The following is a 19863-nucleotide window of genomic DNA, read 5'->3' on the forward strand; positions in this document are numbered from 1 at the left end:
GGAGGGGGCTGATCCCAACGGGCCGCCCCTCGCCGCGCAGCCGCCTGGGTGCTGTAGTCTCTGTCCACCCTGCTCTCCGCACGTTCCGTTCAGTCTCAGTCTTGGGAGTACTACAGCTCCCAGCATGCGCCGGGACAGCCTCGCTGCCGCTTACAGTAGCTCGTGCCCAGTCTCTTTCCACCTCCCCGCCAACCGCTGAGGCGCGCCCGCGTGACTGTCGGACACAGGCAAAATGGGGAGCAGCTTCCCCAGTCTCCGCCAGGGGGCGTTACAGCTCGTTTTTTGCGCATGCGCTACAGAAGACACGTGGACCGTGTTTATCTTTGCGCATGTGCGAGACGAAGAGCCGGGAGGTCGGTGGACGGTGTGTGTGTGTGCGCGCAGAGTCAACGCTCCTGTTTCGGGCGAACCGGTGAGTGCGCGCATGCGCAGCTAAAGAGGCGAACGGTTGCATTATGCATTGACCTGTTCGCAAGCGAAAGAGATGAGGTGAGATGGCACGGGTATGTGCGCATGCGCACCCAAGTTGTTTCCTTCGTTGCCCAGTGACGAGAGCAGAGCGCGCTGTTGCTAGGACCCGGCGGACGCTGAAACAGTTACAGTTCCGGTCTCTCTCCACTTCCCGCCGTTCCCTGTGAGGTGAACGGGACCCTGGCCAGCGACCCCCCTGCTCCGGGCGCTCGGCGGGGTGGGCTGCCTGGGCTGAGGGGCGGTTGGGCCCCTGAGGTGGAGGCGGCCGCTGTGGCTTCCGCAGTGTTTGTCACGTGGCTTCACTCTTGCCGCTCCTTCCCCATCGCCGGGGTGCCGGGGGTCTGCCGCTGCCTCGCCTGGGGCCCGGCTGCCCCCCTCCCTCACTGCAGGCCGGGTGGCCATGGAGTCGCCTGTGATTGTGGGGCCTATTTCCGATCCTCCGGCCGTTCCCGCTTCCGGGCAGAGTTCCTCTGGGTGGCGTCCACTGGCTCCCTGGACGCCTTTGAGGAGCAGTGGGCGCTGTCCGGGGTTCTCTGCTCAGTGTCTCCGTCCGGTTCGCTTCATTTGACCCTTTGACCGGACTCCTGTCCCTGTTATTCATTAGTTGTCCCCTGTAATTATTTGGTTTTCCAGGTCCTGTGGACCCCCCGCCCCCTGTAGGCTGGGGGAGGATCCTTGGCACTGCAGGCCGGGCGGCGGGACGTCACTAGCCACGGACTAAAGGGGAGCGAGTGGGGAAGATGTGGGAAGGCCGGGGTACGCAGCACTGCCGAAATCACGAGAAATGAGCCGACCAAAGGCCTGTCTACACGGCACCGCCCCCAGGTCCCGGTGCACGCCAAGGTCCTGCTGCGCTGTAGCTCTCCCGTGTGGTCGCAGCCAGCGTGAACCTAGGACCTGTCAGTTGGTGCCCGCAGCAGGCGGGGGATGGATCACTTAGGTGGAGGGGCTAAAATAATTCTATTTCCATCACCTTTTTGTCTCCTACTGAAATGTTACAATTTTGGTGAAACCTAGTAGACACCCTAGTAGACAATTCAGTAGGATTTTTTAGTGACTCTGATCGAGTTTAGAGCCCAATCTCAATTAGCTGAGCAGAGGAAAAAAGTAAAAAGAAAGACAAGTACTATAAAGAAATAAAAATATACAATACAATAAAATACCAAAAGGGGAAAAAGAGAAACTGAAGCAAAAAATCAACCTTACAGGAGAGAGAAAATATATATAATAGTAAAACAATGAAGAGGCTGGAAATAGGCAAAAATAAGCAAGAATGTAAAGGGTTTTGAAAAAAATTGCAGAAAAATCATAAAAGGGCAAATTTTCAGATCGTATCAATATTTCCTGTAAAAGACTTAGTTGCTATATTCTTAATAGTTACAATTAGTTCTCTTTTTTTCCATAGTTCATTTTATAAGCTCAGTGTGAGAGACTGCATAAGCATAAAAGCTATAGTGGAAATTACCCCAAAATTCTTATTATGAAATAAAAGTCCTGAATTACTTCATTGTATTTGAATGGGCTTTCATTCTGTTCACAGAAGAGAACCTTCAAGCTGATCTTTAGGAAATTGGTTGCACTTTATATTAAGATTCCATTTATAGTTTATAAAAAAGTTAATAAATGATTAGCAGATGTTTTAATACATAGTTCATCCACTTTACATCAGTCCTTTTAGATTTTTATAGAGTCCAGTAGGTCAATAGGTAGCTTATAATCATTGTTGGTAACCTTTTACAACACATTCCATTGATGTGCTTATTAGCCGTTTCTAACACATCTATAACATGTCTGTTACATGCTGATAACATTTATTAATAATCCATTACCCCTTTACAAAACCATTTATAAATGGAACCTTAATATAAAGTATGATCAGAAATGCCTTTTCCTTTTGGAAGTGGGTTTTGTTATTATTAGCGATGCTAACACCGATGTTTAGTGCCACGCTCTTAGGTCATTACCCTCTCCCTCACCTTCTCCATTCAGCTGTAGGGAAGGGATGAGAAGTGAATTTTCTAGTTGCTCTGGTGGGAAAAATTAGGTATTACTAGATTTTCTCCCTCCTCTCACCAATGACTGGGGTAAAGAGAGGTTTGTGCGATCTGGCCAGCTTCCTGTGGAAAGCCCACTGTCAGCACCTTACTACAGTCATTGGTTGGGTGGATGAGGGTGGGAGGACATTTGCAGCATCCCCATGGCAGGGGAGCAATGAGAGAGGACAGTGGAGATTTTGCTCAAAATCATGGAGGATAGGGACAGAGGATGCCCTGATATCCCCTCTGGTCCTCTGCTTATCAGAAAAAAATATTCTGAACAAAAATGTGAATATAAAAATGTTTCACTATACTCATATTGGCTGATTTAGTGCTGCCAAAATCTCTCCTAGCCACAGGAGAAAGACAATATTTAAAGCTGCATTTTTGTAATGGATGTCATTGGTGTTGTGGATTCCATTATTTTAATGTTTGAAATGTTTATCTGTTTAATACATACAATCTTAGAGATTTTTCATGTGGATGAGTGGAAGTGACAATAAACAGATGAACCAATTTTCCTGAGAATCCCAAGCTGCCAAATTAATACCTGGGCTTTATGGGAGTCTCAGAAATCAGGAACTCTGAAATAGACAAGTTTGCCATTTGATCACAGGGGACAGAGAGGTTACAAATTCTTTGATTTATCTGGTTTAGGAATGGGGGGAATTACTCCGTTTACGTACCTGGTTTCAGATGCCTCTCCATAATGCTGCTGGTCCTGAGAAATTCTGAAGGAAAGATAGCCTCTTTCACCTATCTGCCTCATGTGTCACTGCTGTTTGGTGGAACCTAGCAGTCCAATGGACAGTGATATTGACAGTTCAAAATGGAGTAAATTTAATGCATCCCCGCAAGAAAATGTCTGCAGTTACTACACTCTGTGTCCCCCTGCCAAATTTTTGTGGTTTTACAATAATCTTTTTTTAGTTAAAAATGTTTTCCACCTCTGTTGCTCTGTTTTTAGACCTAGATGAACAAAAGAGGAAACTGTCCAGTCAAGAGTAAGAGTGAAACTAGCTACACAGCAATTAATGTCAATTGCGCAAAATGAAAATTTGAAAATTAATCTTTTTTTCTCTAGTCTGTTTCAGTTTTATTTTTTGTGCTATTCATAACAATAGTAGACTAAATATTTTCAGAGAGAAGTATACATTTGTAATTTGATGGTGTCCCTCTAAATGTTTTATAATCGGCTTTAAACTTAATGTCTTTTACATGACATAAAAGCTTTTATTGCAAATTAAAAAAAAAAATTAAACTAATATGTCCCTGATGTTGCCCACCTTTTTTGTACAGTTTTAACTTTTACCTTTCTTTATCTCATGATCAGATTGAAACCTATGTGAAGAATCAGAGTAACAGCCGTGTTAGTCTGTATTCGCAAAAAGAAAAGGAGTACTTGTGGCACCTTAGAGACTAACCAATTTATTTGAGCATAAGCTTTCTAAAAAGATCTTCTACACTTTCCACAGTATGCATCCGATGAAGTGAGCTGTAGCTCACGAAAGCTTGTGCTCAAATAAATTGGTTAGTCTCTAAGGTGCCACAAATACTCCTTTTCTTTTTACTCTTCACATAGTTTATGAAAACTAACATACCAGATAATTTAGTACTATCAAACCACATAAATAGCAATATAATCTTTCTGTCTGATCTTAAGTAGAGTCACATGAATGAATCTTTTAACTGCCAAATTTAGGGTTAGATTGTCCTCAGGTCTCATTTGGCTGTATGGGGGAACGGGAAATGCAGATGTGGAATGGGAAGAGCATGGAGAGTAAGCTTCTATATGAAAAAAGGAGAAATATCTTTCCCATCCACCCAAGCAAGGGGGAAGCAGGGGAAAACTTGACTATAGTTACAATTTGTTTCTTCTGGTCTGCTCCTGGAGAGGTACAGCTACACACTGCCCCTGATTCAGGGAAGATTGTAAAGTTGGAATCTAGCCCTTTGTTTTGAACAATTGAGGTAATGTGTCACCACAAGCATAGAATTTAGTTATGTAGGAGCCTGTTGACATATCTCAGTCCTATTGGGAGATGTTTTCCTATGGATTATGCAATATACTTTTAATTATGGACAAACCATGCAATTTTTTTAGACTGTTGTGATATGTAATCAGATTTGTTTGAAGCAAGGCACTGAATGACTTGATTATTTAAGGTACTCACTGTATGGTTAGTTTTGGATTCAAAAGCACATGAAGTAGTGTTATAAGATGGCTTTATCTTTTACTAGCTGTCTGGTACACATGGGCCAGCCTCAGCATAGCAGTCAAGAGAGCTGGAAATACATTGCAGCTAACAGTGAATTTAAATCTCCAGGTGGTGCTTGAATTCACTGTAGAAGACAGCAGAAATTAATTTTGCTAAAGCAAGAAACAATAGGACATTAAGCTACTATGTCAGCCTTAGATATATGCTTCAGAAATTTTGTACTGTTCACCGCTATTCAGGTAATCTTTAACTCAAATTGTAGGAAATAGTTGAAATTCCATTGTAACAATATCCAGCAGAGAATATTAAAGTAGCATTAAGTTTCAAATGCCTGAAGCAAAATGCTCTCTCACAACACCCTGGGCACTTGGAGCTCACTAGAACATACAGTATTACAGTTTACTCAGACTAAAATGAAAGCCCAATTTTAATTCTATCTCCAAAAACTTGGTCTACTGCAGGGAAAAATAATTTATTTGAAAATTATTTTTTAATACAGTGCAACTAAACTTAAAAGCTATATCATTTTGTACTACTATTCTAGACTTTTGTAATCTGACTCTTTCATTAAGACCTTAGATATACCCCATAAGGTTTATCTAGATGATTGCATCGCTAATTTAGAAGTTGTAAGGTCTTGAGGTCACCCCAGAAGTTTTTCACCATTCTGTGCTATAGCTCATTTCATAAGAAGAAAACTCTGTCTAAATATAGAACTTTTAAAACAAAAAATATAAAAAATATATACATACATGAGAGAAATATACATAATTGCAAAATGTGGTTTAAAGATTTATCATCATGAGTCTGGGGTGGCTGAATTGGCAAAACCATTAGCCCTGGTCTGCACTATGAGTTTAGGTCGAATTTAGCAGTGTTAGATCGATTTAACCCTGCACCCGTCCACACGATGAAGCCACGGGAAGCGGCATGGGCCGGGGATGTGCTGGCCGCCCTTTCCGCAGCCCCCATTGGCCTGGAGCGGCGAACTGCGGCCAGTGGGAATTGCAGTCGGCTGAACCTGTGGACGCGGCAGGTAAACAAACCGGCCCAGCCCGCCAGGGGGCTTACCCTGGCGAGCCATGTGCCAAAGGTTGCCGATCCCTGGTCTAACCTGTTCTTAAAAATCTCCAGTGATGGAGATTCCACAACCTCCCTAGATAATTTGTTCCAATGCTTAACTATCCAAACGGTTACGAAGTTTTTTGTAATGTATACCTAAATCTCCCTTGCTGTAGTTTAACCCCATTACTTCTTGTTCTATCCTCTGTCTATAAGGAAAACTTTATTACTCTCCTCTTTATAACTACCTTTTATGTACTTAAAGACTGTTTCCATGTCCCCCCTCAATCTTCTCTTCTCCATACTAAACAAACCAATTTTTTTCTATTTTTCCCCATAAGTCAAGTTGTCTAGACCTTTAATAATTTTTGTTGCTCTCCTCTGGACTGTTTCCCCTTAGTCCACAACTTTCTTAAAGTGTGGTACCCAGAACGAGACACAGTACTCCAGTTGAGTCCTTATTAGTGCTGAGTAGGGTGGAAGAATTACTTCTTGTGTATTGCTTACAACACTCCTGCTAATACATCCTGAATGATGTGTGGGGTTTTTTTGCAACAGTGTTGCACTGTTGACTCATATTTAGCTTGTGATCCACTATGACGAGGGCCCTACCAAATTCACGGTCCATTTTGATAAATTTCATGGTCATAGGATTAAAAAAATCATAAATTTCATGTTTGCAGCTATTTAATTCTGAAATTTCAGGTATTGTAATTGTAGGGGTACTGACCCAAAAAGGAGTTGTGGGGAGGTCACAAGGTTATTGTAGGGAGGATACGGCTACCCTTACTTCTGCGCTGCTGCTGGTGGCAGCGCTGCCTTCAGAGGTGGGCAGCTGGAGAGCAGCGGCTGCTGGCCGGGGAGCCTAGCTTTGAAGGCAGAGCCACCGCCAGCAGCTATACAGAAGAAAGGATGGCCTGGTATGTTATTGCCACCCTTACTTCTGTGCTGCTGCCTGCAGAGCTCAGTCAGCAGCTGCCACTCTCCGGCTGCCCAGCTCTGAAGGCTGCGCAGAAGTAAGGGTGGTAATACTGTGACCCCGCCCCCCAACCTTGTGACCCTCCTGCAACTCCCTTTTGGGTCAGGACCCCCAATTTGAGAAACGTTGGTTTTCCTCCATGAAATCTATATAGTATAGGGTAAAAGCACACAAAAGACCAGATTTCATGGGGGGAGATTAGATTTTACAGTCCGTCATGCGTTTTTCATGGCCATGAATTTGGTAGGGCCCTAACTATGACCCCCAGATCCCTTTCTGCAGTACTCCTTCCTAGGCAGTCATTTCCCATTTTGTATTTGTACAATTGATTATAACTTCTTAAGTGTAGAACTTTGCATTTGTCTTTACTGAATTTCATCCGATTTATTTCAGACCATTTCTCCAGTTTGTCAAAATCATTTTGAATTCTAATCCTATCCTCGAAAGGGCTTGCAACCCCTCCCAGCTTGGAATCTTCCACAAACTTCATACGTGTATTCTCTATGCCATTATCCAAACCATTTATGAAGATACTGAATATAACCCAACCCAGGACAGACCCAATTTATGCCCTTCCGGCTTGAGTGTTGAACCATTAGTAACTACTCTCTGAGTATGGTTTTCCAACCAGTTGTGCACCCACCTTATAATAGGTTAATCTAGGCTATATTTTCCTAGTTTGTTTATGAGATGGTCATGTGAGACAGTATCAAAAGCCTTACAAATGTCAAGATATGTCACGTCTGCTGCTTCCCCCCATCCAAAAGACTTGTTACCCTGTCAAAGAAGGATATTAGGTTGGTTTGACCTGTTTTGTTCTTGACAAATGCATGTGACTGTTACTTATGTCCTTATTATCTTCTCTGTACTTACAAACTGTTTGATTATTTGCTCATTATCTTTCTGGGTATCGAAGTTAAGCTGGCTGGTTTATAATTCCCTGAGTTGTCCTTGTTCCCCATTTTATAGATAGGTATTATATTTGCCCTTTTCCAGTCCTCTGGGATCTTTCCCATCCTCCAAAATTTCTCAAAGATAATCGTTAATTTCTCAGAGATCTCTTCAGTCAGTTCCTTAAGTTTTCTGGGATGTATTTCTAACTTGTCTAAATAATTTTTAACTTGTTCTTTCCCTATTTTTGTCTCAGATCCAATTTCATTTACACTGATGTTCACTATGCTGATCGTCCAGTCACTCCTAACCTTTATTGTGAAAACTGAAACAAAAAAGGCATTTCACACTTTGGCCATTGTTGCATTTTCTGTTATTGTCTTTCCCACCTCATTGAATGATGGGCATACTCTGTCCTTGGTCTTCCTCGTGCTTCTAAGTATTTGTAAAATGTTTTCTTGCTACTCTTGTCCCCCCTAATTTAATCTTGGTTTGTACCTTGGCCTTTCTGATTTTGTCCCTACATGCCTCTTTTTACATATATTTTTCTTCCTTTGTAATTTGACCTAGTTTCCACTCTTTGTATGACTCTTTTTTGAGTTTCCAATTGTTGAAAGTCTCCTGGTTAAGCTAGTGTAATGTCTTATCATATTTCCTAGCTTTCCTATCCATTGGGATGGTTTACTCTTGTGCCCTTAATAATGTCTCTAAAAAAAACTGCCAACACTCTAACTCTTTGTTCCTTTAGACTTGCTTCCTATGAGATCTTACCTATCAATGCTCTCAGTTTTCTAAATCTGCCTTCTGAAAGTCCATAGTGTTTATTCTGCTGTTTTCCCTCCTACCATTCCTTAGAATCATGAACTCTGTCACTATCATGCAAGCTGCCTTCCACCTTCAAATTCTCAACCAGTTCCTCCCTCTTTGTCAGAATCAAATCTAGAACAGCATCTCCCTATGTCAGTTTCTCCACTTCTTTAATACAAAGTTGTTTCCAGTAAATTCCAAGAACATGTTGGGTGATCTTTACCTTGCTGTCTTATTTTCCCAAAAGATGTCTCGGTAGCTGAAGTCCCCCGTCGCCACCAAGTCCTGTGCTTTGAATGATTTTATTAGTTGTTTTAAAAAAAAGCCCCATCCCCCTCTTCTTCCTGGTTAGGTGGTCTATAGTAGACCCTACCATGACATTATGCTTGTTTTTTACCCATTTTATCCTTACACAAAGACTTTCAACAGGCGTGCATTCCACTTCTATCTTGACCTCAATGTAGATATATACATCTTTGATATACAAGGTAGTACCTCCTTCCTTTTCCCCATTGCCTTTCCTTCCTGAGTAAGCTTTACCCTTCTATACCAACACTCCAGTCCTTTGAATTATCCCAATAAGTCTCTGTGATGTCAATTATATCATAATTGAAATTGGAGATATTGGACCTTATATTTTTGACTAGTACAGGAGTGAATATTGCTTGTTGCAGATGAGACAGTTGTATTCGGAGAAGGGAACAGTTGTCTGGCAAGTTAATTTCTTTATTTTAGAAAAGCATCTATGTGTAATATTGCAGGTAGTCCCAGCAGAGAGGGTTTAGTGAGATAAATCCAGGTGAATGGCTTTGATTTGTGTTAAACTCCATTTTTTACATGGATCTGCATTTTTATCAGGTGGATATCATTCCTGTGTGTGAATGCATGGGCATGCACAGAAAAGAGGTGATCCAGTGGTTAGGGCACTAGCGTAGGACCCAGGAGACCTGGGTTCAGTTACTGGCTCTGCTACAGACTTCCTGTGTGACTCTGGGCATGTCACTTACACTTTTTGTTCTTCCATTTCCGATCTGTAAAAGTGGGGAAAACAGTATGTTGCTGTATCACAGAGGTGTTGTAGTGATAAATACATTAAGGATTGTGCAGTAGATAGATTCTACATTGATGGGAGGCCTTAGATAAATACATATAAATCTGTGTTTATATTATATATAAACTAACATATTTGCATAGCATAATATAGACAGCCTTTTGAAACAGAACTGGTGCAACTTTATCAACAATTACCAGTAGTTTAACTGTAACACCAGACAGTTTTTGCCAAGTTAATCTCCCTTTTTTCCCTAATAAAACCTATTGTGGCATTGCAGTTGCATTGTGTTATTATGCTATCTCTGCTGGGGGCTCTATTGTTACTCTGGAAGACCCCAGATTGCCTGCCAAGGTTCTATTCACATGCTCTGAATAACCCTGTAGCTTGTTCTGCGAGCTAGTTACCATTTGAGGCCCTTTAAAAGATGACAGGTTCACTGTCCTCACGATAGCCAGTTTCATGCAAAGTTGAGCCATCATTCAGTTGTGTTCCCAAACCATTATAATCAATAGTGAGGCCTTATCTTGCAGATGTTATTCCCCTTAAGTGTGCACAGCTGGGAAGTAAATTCACTTAATCCATCTATTCCACTGAATTCACACCCTTGTGAGCAAAGCAAACCCACCAAAGGGTGCTGTTTGCTTTCAAATTGGTTTAAAACTTTGGTAACAACTAACAAGTGACATTTTCTCTTAGGAAACATTCTACCTTTTTGGGGGGGGGGTGTGGGGTGGGAAGCAGCCTTTTTTTTTTTTTTAGATCTTACTTTTTGAGTCTCTTTGCACTGACAAGACTAAAGATTAAATTCTTTGGGTTGACCCCATCGTTTTCAGCGTCACAATAGATGGTACAGCATGGTAGTATACTTCCTAAGGCTTTCTGAGTTCATAGTCCTGGGCATACCCATTGTAAAGAATGTCTGTAAAATGAATATTTGTTGCATTAACAGTTTTGTTTGTAATTTATTTATCATTGTTGTAAAAAGTTTGGCTGATTAAATTACATTATTATTTTGACAATTGTTTATAGTTAATTCTTCTGTAATTTAGTATTTGGAGAATATAAAGACAGGATAAATTAGGATGTCTAGTAAGGAAAATTAAAATGATACCATACATAATATACATATTTTCAGATTAATGAGCTTTGAGGCACTTCAGCCTTTTTCAAGTATTTGTTATAATGTAAAATATTTGTATATATTTGTATACAAATAGTAGAAGAGGTTCTTGTTTTATAGACTGAGTCAAATGATATACATTTTTTATTAGCTAATTACAGCATCACTACATTAGTTGTACAAAAAAGCATAAAATATTATCCCAAAAGCTTCAGTGAACATTTACAAAGTTAAATTTTACTTTTAAGTAGTAAGTAAATTAAACAAAAGCTTTCTCTTTCAGGCCTCACAGGGTAAAATAAATGATGCATTAGTCTTTAGATGATGAGAATATTTATCTATCAATTGTGCTGTAGATTTTTTTTCCAGATTCATTAATATTTAATGATGAATTACTACTTAGAAAAGTGGATGTTGACATAGCAAACAAATATTAATGCAGATAGTAAGAGGGTAGGATTGCCAATCACATTAAAGTAATTCAATATAAAAACTTTTTTGGGGGTAAGCTAGATGTATCTTTGTGGTAGCACGTCTCATCAAGCAAAAATGTGAACTAAGGGTGATCCTTCAAGTCTTCCACATGCAAATTCCCATTTATTTTAGTGGAAATTCTACAGGCAGGGATCTTGCAGGATTGGCCTTGTGTACTGTGCAAATGAATCCAGTGTTACTTCTCTGATTTGTAGTTAATGAAATTTTGCAAGACTATGAGGCAAGTATTAAGGACATAAGAATGGCCATACTGGGTCAGACCAAAGGTCCATCCAGCCCAGTATCCTGTCTACCGACTGTGGCCAATGCCAGGTGCCCCAGAAGGAGTGAACCTAACAGGTAATGATCAAGAGATCTCTCTCCTGCCATCCATCTCCACCCTCTGACAAACAGAGGCTAGGGACATATTCCTTACCCATCCTGGCTAATAGTCATTAATGGACTTAACCTCCATGAATTTATCTAGTTCTCTTTTAAACCCTGTTATAGTCCTAGCCTTCACAACCTCCGCAGGCAAGGAGTTTCACAGGTTAACCATGCGCTGTGTGAAAAAGAACTTCCTTTTATTTGTTTTAAACCTGCTACCCATTAATTTCATTTGGTGGCCCCTAGATCTTGTGTGATTGGAACAAGTAAATAACTTTTCCGTATTCACTTTCTCCACACCACTCATGATTTTATATACCTCTATCATATCCCCCCTTAGTCTCCTCTTTTTCAAGATGAAAAGTCCAGTCTCTTTAATCTCTCCTCATATGGGACCCTAATCATTTTAGTTGCCTTTCTCTGAACCTTTTTAATGCCAGTATATCTTTTTTGAGATGAGGAGACCACATCTGTATGCAGTATTCAAGATGTGGGCATACCATGGATTTATATAAGGGCAATAAGATATTCTCCATCTTATTCTCTATCTCTTTTTTAATGATTCCTAACATCCTGTTTGCTTTTTTGACTGATGCTGCACACTGCGCGGACGTCTTCAGAGAACTATCCACGATGACTCCAAGATCTCTTTCCTGATTAGTTGTAGCTAAATTAGCCCCCATCATATTGTATGTATAGTTGGGGTTATTTTTTCCAATGTGCATTATTTTACATTTATCCACATTAAATTTAATTTGTCATCTTGTTGCCCAATCACTTAGTTTTGTGAGATCTTTTTGAAGTTCTTCACAGTCTGCTTTGGTCTTAATTATCTTGAGCAGTTTAGTATTGTCTGCAAACTTTGCCACCTCACTATTTACCCCTTTCTCCAGATCATTTATGAATAAGTTGAATAGGATTGGTCCTAGGACTGACCCTTGGGGAACACCACTAGTTACCCCTCTCCATTCTGAAAATTTACCATTTATTCCTACCCTTTGTTCCCTGTCTTTTAACCAGTTCAAAGTAAATATTTGAATATTTCAAAATGTAAATCAGAGTAATTGTACTACATAAAGATGTACTCAGTTTTGTTACCTGCGGTGAAAACTTTACTTGAAAATAGAAAGTATCAATAAGGGCATAAAAGCTATGAGATTGGGTATTCTGCAGTCTGTTGCATCACAATTCATTAATGAATAACCAGAACAAGATTATAGAGTTCTCCTTCGAGTGATTCTCCATGTGCACATTCCACTTTTACGGTGTGCATGCACTCCATATACCCAAGTAGGACTTGAGTGTCCTTGTACCCCACACCAAGGGCATAAAGAGATGGACTGGGCCAGCTGCCACTCAGTTCCACTCACCGCCTCTTGGCTTCAAGACAGAGCTGTTTGCTGTTTGTTGCTTAACTTGTTACTTGTTCCCACCATAAGTTAAAGCTATATAAGGTGGGGTGTGACATCATCAAAGGGCCTCACTCCCCACAAAGAGAGAACTACTGGAAACACCAGAAGAACAAAGACAGAATTGGGGGAAGTGCTGGTCCTAGGCTAAAAGGATTTCTAGCTTGTGTATGGAAACCTGGTGGACTGCTTGTATCATCAGCCAGGGTGAGAAACTGCTAATTCATATCCAATCTTTCTGGTATCTTTGGCTTAGTTTGCGGTTTTGTTTATTTACTAGGTAATGGGCTTTGATCTGTTTGCTGTCACTTATAATCACTTAAAATCTATCTTTCTGTAGTTAATAAACTTGTTTTTTGCTTTATCTAAATCAGTGTGCCCTTAAGTGAAGAGTCTGGGAAAAATCTCAGCTTGGTTAACACAAGTTTGTTGCATATTCCTCTCCACGTTGGGGGGGGGGGGGGAGGACGAACTATTTATGAGCTTACATTTCAAAGATCCCTGTGCAGTGCAAAATGGTATAATTTTGGGTTTATACTCTAGTGGGGGGTGCGTGTCTGGGGAGCTGGGGGATATCTTGGCTGTAGCCTCTCTATTGTTGATTCATGCAATGGCTGGCCAAAGCCTGCATGTAACTGCAGCTAGGTGTGTCCCTGCCTGTGTGAATGCTGGTGAAAGTGTAGCACCGGGAATGGTCCACAGTTTGTCACAGCAGCACTAGGGTGACCAGACAGCAAGTGTGAAAAATTGGGACGGGGGTGGGGGATAATAGGAGCCTATATAAGAAAAAGACCCAAAAATCGGGACTGTCCCTATAAAATCGGGACATCTGGTTACCCTAAGCAGCAGCTGAGAGGAAGCCCAGGCTGGTGAGTCAAAGGGGTCAATGGAACCTCAGCTTAAAGTGGCACCCCAGGGGGAACCCGTCATGCCCAGCATAGACTAAGAAAGATCAACACCTTCCGCAAGTTGAAGTGCAGGATGGTCATGCTTGCTTCGATAATTCTCTCCCAGGGACTGGTTCACATGTCTTGACTTCTAAAATAAGTAGTTCCATATCTCAATAATACCACGCATCTCACAGGAATTATCAAAGGTTTGTGGTAGCCCATGAGCACTTTCAATATAGAGTTCTACCGGCAGCATTCTTTGGAAGACTGGCTAATTTGACGAAGGCCTCATTAAGTGTTGGATGCCATTTGTTATATTCTCAGTCTCTTCTAGAATCTGAACCTGAAAGTCAGCATGCAAAAATCCAACTTGTCTTCTGTTTCAAAACTCGAGTTTATTAGGTTTAGTTCTGGACTCCACCAGGTTGATGGCTTTTCTGTCTCACAACAGGTTCAAGAACATGGCTACCCTAATAACTGAATGAGAGTCAAATCCAAATGTGGTAAGGTATAGAAATCCCACATGGATAGGATGGTACCAGAGAGGTCCTTGCAGCAGGGGTAGCCTGGCACTGTCAATCATGCATGATAGGGAAGAAGCCTTTTAAAGGGAGGAAGCTGCAGTCAGCAGGGGGGTGGAGGTGGGAATCAGGATTGCCTTAAGCAGCAGACTGCAGGAGTGACTCCTGAAGCTGTGGCAGGAACTCCTAGGCAGGAAACCTTCACCCCAACCCTGAAGAGAGTACAGTGGACTCCTAGGGTAAGACAAACAGGCTCAGCCTGACTCAGAGACCCAGCCAGAGCGATTTCCCCAAACCCATTGCATTGGGGCTGGATCATTGGCAACACTAGAGACTTGCCACTCTTCCCCACTCCTTTAGTGGGACCACAGGGAGGGAGTGTTCCTGAATGTTTGGGAATTTGTGACTTCCATTTTGATCCCCCCATCTGGAGAGAATTAAGGAGGCCCACAAAGGCCAGAACCCACCTTACAAATAGTGGGGAAGTGGAACCCAGTGTTATACCAATAAAATAAAAACCAGCAGGAGCTTATTAAAGGGAAAAAGGCAAAATACCACATTTATTGTGACTACAGAAAGAATCATAGTAAGCAGTTAGATATAGCTATAACATTCCATTCAATCTCATATTTATTCACACATTCATTCATACAAACACACACACACAGGTTCTGCAAGGTTGTTATCATAGTTACCAGCCTTAGAGTTGCTCATGCCAAGCCACTGGCCAGGTGGTCTGGACATGAGGAGGGAGCAGGGCCTTGTCAGATGCTCATCTGATGCTCCTGGAAGTTGGTTTGCAGAATCAGACCGCAAAGTTCTCACTTTCTAGAGTCCATTTTTATAGGAATTTCTTCCTATGCCAGTCTATGGGAATTGCTTCATCATGCTGTTGCTGAATCAGTCAGCAGATAGCACATTCCTGACGGCTCCGTGCTGCCAGATGTTATCGTGTTCTTTGGTTCTCCCATTCTTGAGGCTGTTGGGTGGATTCCAGTCTGCCCTCCGGGGGGGTCCTCTGGTTATTTCCATTTGACGCCTTCTTCAGCCAATGGACACTGGATTCTTAGGCTGGCACCTCCCTGATCATTCAGTTATTATCCACACCAAGCATCCATCCACATAAATCCTCTATCTCTATTTTAATCACAATTGTTAATACAAGAAAAGGGTGGGGAGTCTCTGGGTGCTGTTTCTGTTGTTAGAGTATTGCTTTGAGTCAAGCCCAGGTTGTGACCACCCAGGTTCCCCAGCCCTCTGAGGTAGGAGTCACCCAGGACTCTGTTACACCAAACATCACCCTGGAGAGCTTGTCTGAAATCCCTTCATCTCTTGGCTACTGGATGGATGCTCAATGTAGAGAATTCATGCTCCTAGCCTGTTCGGAATACTTTCTTAAACAGTAGGAATGATTCTATGAGACAGACTTATCTGGTGAAAGGGCCAGGCTTTTCTTCCTAGTGTCTTCAAAGGTCTGACACTTCAAGAAACTTCTGTGTCTGATATTTTGGAATACCTACTTGATTTGAAACATCAGAACCTGTCGCTTAGCTCAGTCAGGGTTCACTTGACTGCTATTTCTGCAGACCACCACCAGTGGATGAACAAAGTTTTTTCGCACCCAACTGGGGTCAGGTTTTGAAGAGTCTCATCAAGGTGTTTCCACTGGTTAAAGAAATGTTTTCTCTTTGAGACCTCAACTTTGTTCTCTCAGCTCTAAGCAGCCCACTGTTCGATCCTATGGCAACATGTTCTTTATTAGACTTAACAACTAAAAACGATGTTTTCATACCCTTCTTGCAGAGGTGATGTGTAAGAGAAATCCAAGTTTTGATGGCAGACCCTCCTTATACTATCTTCTATCTGGAAGTGACATTGACGACATATCCTAAATTTGTGCTGAAAGTAATCACAGAATTTCATCTGAACCAGCAGATTCATTTACCTAGCTTTGTCCCTAAGCCACATGCTTCTAAAGTGGAGGCTGTGCTCCATACCCTTGGTGTCAGAAGTGCTCTGCTATTTTATTTGCAAAGGCTGAAATTAAGGCTGACAAACGATTAAAAAAATTAAATGCGATTAATCGTGTGATTAAAAAAATTGTGATTAATCGCTCTGTTAAACAATGAGAATACCATTTATTTAAATATTTTCAGATGTTTTCTACTTTTTCAAATATATTGGTTTCAATTACAACACAGAATACAAAGTGCACAGTGCTCACTTTATATTTATTTTTTATTACAAATATTTGCACTGTAAAAAAGAAAAGAATATTTTTCAATTCACCTAATACAAGTACTGTAGTGCAATCACTTTATCATGAAAGTTCAACTTACAAATGTAGAATTATGTACAAAAAAATCTGCACTCAAAAATAATAAAACTTTAGAGGCTACAAGTCCACTCAGTCCTACTTCATGGTCAGCCAATTGCTCAGACAAACAAGTTTGTTTACATTTCCAGGAGACACTGCTGACTGCTTCTTATTTACAATGTCACCTGAAAGAATGGGCATTCGCATAGCACTATTGTAGCTGGTGTCGCAAGATAGTTACATGCCAGATGTGGTGAAGATTCATATCCCTTCATGCTTCACCCACCATTCCAGAATACATGTTGATGAAGAGTTCTGCTCAATAACAATCCAAAGCAGTGCAGACTGACGCGCGTTCATTTTCATCATCTGAGTCAGATGCCACCAACAAAAGGTTGATTTTCTTTTTTGGTGGTTCAGGTTCTGTAGTTTCTGCACTGGAGTGTTGCTCTTTTAAGACTTCTGAAAACATGCTCCACACCTCGTCCTCTCAGATTTTGGAAGGCACTTCAGATTCTTAAATCTTGGGTCAAGTGCTATAGCTTTCTTTAGAAATCTCACATTGGTACCTTCTTTGCATTTTGTCAGATCTGCAGTGAAAGTGTTCTTAAATTGAACAACATGTGCTGGGTCATCATCTGAGACTGCCATAACATGAAATAGATGGCAGAATGCAGGTAAAACAGAGCAGGAGACATACAATTCTCCCCCAATGAGTTCAGTCACAAATTTAATTAACATGTTATTTTTTTAACAAATGTCATTGGCTCGGAAGCATTTTCCTCTGGTGTGGTAGCCGAAGCATGAAGGGGCATGCGAATGTTTAACATATCTGGCACGTAAATACCTAGCAAGGCCAGCTACAACAGTGCCATGCGAACACCTGTTCTCATTTTCAGGTGACATTGTAAATAAGAAGCGGGCAGCATTATCTCCCGTAAATGTAAACAAACTTGTTTGTCTTAGTGATTGGCTGAACAAGAATTAGGACTGAGTGGACTTGTAGGCGCTAAAGTTTTATATTGTTTTGTTTTTGAGTGCAGTTATGTAGCAAAAAAAATCTACATTTGTAAGTTGCACTTTCACGATAGAGATTGCACTACAGTAGCTGTACGAGTATTGAAAAATAGAATTGAAAAATACTATTACTTTTGTTTATCATTTTTACAGTGCAAATATTTGTAATAAAATAATATAAAGTGAGCACTGTACACTTTGTATTCTGTGCTTGTAAATTGAAATCAAATATTTGAAAATGTAGAAAAAACATCCAAAATATTTAATAAATTTCAATTGGTATTCTATGGTTTAACAGTGCGATTAAAACTGTGATTAATCGCAATTATGTTTTTTAATTGCGATTAATTTTTTTGAGTTACTTGCGTGAGTTAACTGCGATTAATCAACATCCCTAATGGAAATATGTAAAGCCACCTGGGGATCTCTCTACATATTGATACAGAATTACACAATCATTAAAGCCTCCAGCTCAGATGCTGCATTTGGAAAGGCTGTGTTACAATCCCTGTTTTCTTAAGGCTCTGAACTCCCACCTGCCATTGGTCCTGTGAGTAGAATGTGCATATGGACAGTCACTCGGACGAAAAAGGAAAGTTACTTAACTGTAGATACACCTGTTGATGATTCTGGAATCCTCTGTCCAAATATTTGCTGTTCCTTTCATTTCACTTTTGCCTTCCACAAATATATAGGTAAGGCAAAATCTCAAGCTTTTCCTCTGTAACTGAAAGCTGAACAAGTCCCCCAGTTAAATATATTACAGGAGGAATTTTAAAGCCTTACCTCCTCCTCTGGGAAGGGAAAAATGTGAGCATGCAAAATTCTGATGGTCACTGGCAGCGTGGTTATGTTGCTAACATCCCTTTCTTGTCAGACAGACAAAGGAGTAATTTATTGGGGTAATTAAAGATAGTTGCTTTTAATTGCAGAAAATTAATCTAGTTGGTTTTTATTTCCAGATCACAAGACAGATTTATGTTTGTGACCACATCCAACATTTTATTGGCAGAATCCCCAAAGAAACCAAATGATACAGTATAACAAGTGGTTTATACTGTACAGTTTATACAGTGGCTTATACTGTAAGACCACATGAGAGACCAACTCTATAAATATTTGTTATTTGAATAATGTGACTTGAAGGTAAATAGTTACAGGTGTCTTTTAAAAAGTTTGAAAAAAATAAATACATAAAATAATGCGAAATATTTGGTCTATGCTCATTTATGTTTTTGTTTTTACTTCTGTAGAACGGGATGTAATTTTGTTGGGGGTCTCCAGAACCTGTAACAGTTCTGTGTGTAGAGGTAGTTAGATCTTGAGAGAAAAGATGGTTGTTATTTATGGTACAGTTCTTTGTGAAAATGCAATATATCAGTAAAAGTTTGTTTCCTACTTGAGTCTCTCTGCTTTGAGCAGGGGGTTGGACTAGATGACCTCCTGAGGTCCCTTCCAACCCTGATATTCTATGATTCTATGACTCGGTAACTTCTTAGGTGCAGAGCTTCTGCATGCAGAATATGTTCATAATCGCAAATAAGAATATTACATAGTGTTTCTAATTTGACAGAATAACTTTTAAATTATGCTGGTCTGCAAAAATTAGTCCTTTAGGCTAAATCTCACCAAGATCTTTCCAATAAACTTAATTTGAAGTTTCTAGGATAGAGCATTTTTTTTAAAGTAAAATGTGACAAAAATTGTTCATAAACTTTTGAAAACATAATTAATGCTTATTTTTTTCTAAGTCCCATATCTCATAAATGGCTTGTTCAAGTTTCCTCATATTTGGACAAAGATTTATCTGTTGACCACAGAGTGCGCAAAATTTGAAGGGGAATGAACCCTTTCTGTGGATTTTAGAAGGATGGCCAAAATCAGTTTTACAATGGAAAGCTGCCTCAATCCTAACTATATAGAGAAATTACTTCTCTTTATAATGAATTCAGCAAGTGCCTTTAGACATATTACAGAACACAGCCATCTGGAGCTTACTTTCAGTAATTTGACTTGCAAAAATAAAGAGAAATATTTGAAAAATGGTGTTAATGATCTCAGATTATTTTCAACATTAAAATCTTTATCCCTATTTCTTTCTTGTACTGCGTATGTAAATTGTTAGAGGTATTTACCCACCAAATTTAATGTCCTGCCAAAGAGTCTTAGAATAGTTACTCTTTGCTGTTGGTATTTGTAATTCTGCATT

General features: G+C 40.4%; 1 protein-coding gene across 1 annotated transcript in view; it reads left to right on the forward strand.

Moving 5' to 3' along the window:
- Positions 1-339: 339 nt before the first annotated feature.
- WDPCP (WD repeat containing planar cell polarity effector) overlaps positions 340-19863 on the forward strand; it is a 271495-nt gene continuing 251971 nt past the window's right edge. Inside the window, exon 1 of the mRNA XM_077812039.1 lies at positions 340-412. The gene's annotated coding sequence lies outside the window, so the exon portion shown is untranslated. The remainder of the gene's footprint in view (positions 413-19863) is intronic.

The sequence above is a fragment of the Eretmochelys imbricata genome, chromosome 3 (assembly GCF_965152235.1).
Source record: "Eretmochelys imbricata isolate rEreImb1 chromosome 3, rEreImb1.hap1, whole genome shotgun sequence".
In the NCBI taxonomy this organism is placed as follows: Eukaryota; Metazoa; Chordata; order Testudines; family Cheloniidae; genus Eretmochelys; species Eretmochelys imbricata.